We start from the raw sequence: 3,934 nt of genomic DNA, 5'->3' as shown, positions 1-3,934 counted from the left end.
TTACTTTTTTTTTTTTTATTTTAGTATGTATGAGATCATTCATCAATATTACCTATTGCCCACAACTGTGTGGCAGATTGTAATATCTATCAATTTAAAAAAAAAAAAAAAAAAAAAAAATTTATATCGTCGTTACTTTATTTAATGAATAATGTAACAAGTAATATTGACCAATTGTTGAAAATATTGAAACAGTTTATGAGATAAGCTCTCCCCATTAATCCATTCTGAGAAATTATGGTTTTCGAATTATTAAACAAACTAACAAAATGGGGCCTATTTTCCATGGGAAGCTCCACAAAATTCTTTAATTAACATACCTAACAAGTACAATACACTAATGTACTCTTTAGTAATGATGCCCCGACTAAGATGATTTTTTTATAGGGAATTTCATTACATTTTAAATTACTATAACATAATTTATCATAAAATATATAATTTTTAAGTACAGCGCAATTATTTTTTTTCCCACAATTTCCTTTGTGATTTATTCTATCAAAAAAAGAAAAAAAAAAGGCTCCGCTGTACAAGAATAATTTATAATCGTAAAAAATTAAAACGGAGACCGATCTTGGAAACAGAAGGGATCGAACCGCTAGAAGAATGCGAAATCAATCAATCAAAAGGTAAAAATTCCGGTGCGGTGCGCACAACTTTAACTTTTACGTCCCCAAGTTTTGTTTAAATTAACGGGCTCGGGTTCACGCCGTTTTCAAATTTTAGTCAAATTTTAACGATCTTAAGCCTCCTCTTCCCGTTTTAAGAAAATGTTTCAAAAGTGATAGAGCTGTCGCTAATTTGGGGTTTTAGTGTGACGGGTCGGCTTGGAAGGTTTGCCTTCTAATATTTTTTTTTTTGTGTTATGATCTCCTCTTGTGAGATTGTGACAGTACGACTCGCTATAATTGTCTGTTTCAAAGGTATGTTAAGTAAAGCTACCACGGAGTGTCGAGTTTTACGCAGTTTTCCAATTTTAGCCTCTTTTTACAATGTTGCCGATCCAACTTACTTAAGTTTCCTATTCCCATTAAATTAGAGTGTCTTAAGGCTTTTAGAAAAATGCGGAATAGAAAAGCTGCAGATATATAAGTTTATTATTCGTCCGACACTGCTCTATGGTCCACCTCTACTGCGGCATCTCTTCAAAACAACACTGCAAAAACTCCAACCTTCGGCGGATAGTCCGAGGCATCTTTCTGTAGAAGGCAAGGAACAGTGCCATCCACTAAGAACTCCAGCTTCCCTCCGTTTCGGAGTTCATAGGCCGACGCCCTATGATGGGCTGAAGGTCTGTGCAAACCCACTCTTGCAGAAATTGCCCCTCCACCAAAAACTGGAAGGTTGCAAGGAACGGTTCACTTGGTCGATCTGTTCGCCCAGAGAAGGGGTTCAGGCTAATTCTAAACCCAACCACTCATCACTAATACAGAGGTCCCTTTATTAATCTTTATTTTTATTATTGCTTAAAATGTGAACTGATTATCTCTTTCAAATAACCAGAATTAAAAGTGCTTTAGAGAGGAAGATGTTTAGAAAATCTGGCATTTAAGTCCAACTAAACTATTTAAATTAAGTAAAACCTATCTGGTATTAAAGATTATTTAATTTCTCTTAGATTAACGGAGTTTAATTAAAATCGTTAGAGCCGTTTTAGAGAATATCGAAAAAATGTGAAAAATCGATTCTATGAAGTGGTACTTCCGGTCAGTCGATGAATACTCGTATGTAATTCTAGTTTTTATGACGTTGAGTTCCATTTTGTTAATTGATAACAAGTTGGACTTTTCATGTGATTATTTATTTTATTTTAAGTGTTTCGACCACTCACATTTACATTGGAATTACAAAGTTAGTAGATTACAATTGGCAAATTCATAAAGTAACAATTACAATTTACATTTTCCAAAATTAAAATTATAATTGACATAGTAAATTACTATATTAAATTATACATCCACTTATATATGCTTGAATTACAGTTAAACTATATGTAATGATAGAGTTTAGTAGTTTTTAAAAAGGTTTGTTGTTATAGGATCTTCTCTAAACATATCCCGTAAATCTGAAGAGAATAGATGTGATTCTTGAGCAATATATTCAGTAAAAATGTGCCTAACAACTTGCTAAGTTGGTTGCTCGGATTAAAAATGAATCGGAGGAAACTAGTTAGGCGTGTGTTCTCGGAAATAATAACTGCAAGAAGGAAAGTACAAGCAGTTCTAGTGAATTTTAGGAATTATCTAGATGCAGGCAGGATACAGGGGAATGTCAACAAACAGTTTGCTTACTTTTATTTTTTTTCGAACCCATCCATATTGAAGTTCTGATATAAGTATAAATTAGAAGTAACAAATAAGGAGTAAAATATGAAGAAATGTGTGATTTGAGTAAACATTTGTTAATTAGGTGAAGTATCTAAATCTATATTGATTAAAGTGGAGAAAATGGTCGGGTGGAGGGGGGGGGGAGGGTGCCGTCAGCAAAAATAAACAACACAAATAAACAAAAAAATTTTTATTTGTGCCAACGTTTCGACCTGAGTTTCCAGTCTTCATCGGACAGCTTTCGTAGAGATACTGGCTAAACTAATTTGTTAAAATTGTTCCGAATGAACCAATATATAATATGAGTCAGTAAATGGCAATATCTATGACAGTAAAAAATGAAATGAAAAAAAATTTTTTTGAAACTATTTTTCTATTTAAAACATCATTGAAATACACTGATATAATCAGAGCTTTTGATCGCACAATTGTTGAAGAAAAGAATGTCTATAAGTCGAAAATTAACTTTTTACATTTTTCCAAAGTTTAACTATTTCTCAACAGGTAATATCGGTGGCTTACTTCACAGTAGAGCTAAGTAAATTTCCACTAACTTTAGGCAAAGTGAGTACAACTTTTTAATTAAATTTTTGACCGAACATATTTAAATTCTATGCCTAAATAATTGAATAGTTTTTCCTAAAAGAGAGTACCTTTAATTTTATTTTTCCTAAAGTTTGTAAAAATGTACATAGCTCTACTGCAAAGTAAACCATCGACAATAAAATGAACTTTGGGTGATCAAGAAAAAAGAAGAATCTAAAATAATAATATACTCTATCTTGCTAAGGGTCATCATTGTAGCAATTTCCGGAGGAGGAAAAAGCAACCGTAAAACTTCATACACATGAGTTGAATTGACGCTTCGGACCTCACATTTTCAAATTTAATTCCCAAAATGATAAAAAAATAACCAATAATTTCTAATTACAGATAAATGAATTATATGAAGAATGTAAAATGCTGAAGATAGTTTATAATTTGAGGGAAAGAATTTTATTGAAAATCACTATAGTAGTCTAATACCAGGTAATTGTTGAATTATGAATATCATAACATTTAAAGTTTTTTTTCCATGCTTCTTTTTTTTTAATTATGTTAGTAAAACATTTTACCACAACTTTAGCACACAATGTATATTTTAATAGGATAACATTATGCTTTTATTGATATTAAAAGTATTTTTAATCATTTAATTAACAGTAATTTTTATAAAATATTTGTTAAACATTGTTAATAGTATTTACCGCATGATTTAAGGTATTGGATTTGAAAATGGATAATTCTTAGTCCAATTCATGAATAAGATGTGTATGAAATTTTAAAGATGTTTTATCCCCCCTCTCCCACCTCCCTGTCATTGTTAAATTTTAAAAAAAGATATTTGTTTGCTGTTTTGTAAATAAAACACATTTTGTCACTATATTTTTCTGTTTTGATTTTAAACATGTTTCAAACTTTTAAAATTTCTGTTTTAATGGCTATTTCATAAAGTAAAATAATTGAAAATTAAATGATCATACCGCATTTAACTACTAGCACATACAGCTTTACAAAATAACATACTTTTTTTTATAAGTACTTGATAGAACAAATTCAACTATATA

At 30.6% G+C, this 3,934-nt stretch overlaps 1 protein-coding gene across 2 annotated transcripts in view; it reads right to left on the bottom strand.

Moving 5' to 3' along the window:
- The window catches only part of LOC106685838 (uncharacterized), a 21,581-nt gene that overhangs the window by 16,471 nt on the left and 1,176 nt on the right, over window positions 1-3,934 (bottom strand). The gene's annotated exons all lie outside the window — the stretch shown is intronic.

Source organism: Halyomorpha halys, unplaced genomic scaffold (genome assembly GCF_000696795.3).
Source record: "Halyomorpha halys isolate HHAL.00 unplaced genomic scaffold, Hhal_1.1 Scaffold748.1, whole genome shotgun sequence".
NCBI lineage: Eukaryota > Metazoa > Arthropoda > Insecta > Hemiptera > Pentatomidae > Halyomorpha > Halyomorpha halys.
This window is presented reverse-complemented; position numbering and strand designations above follow the sequence as displayed.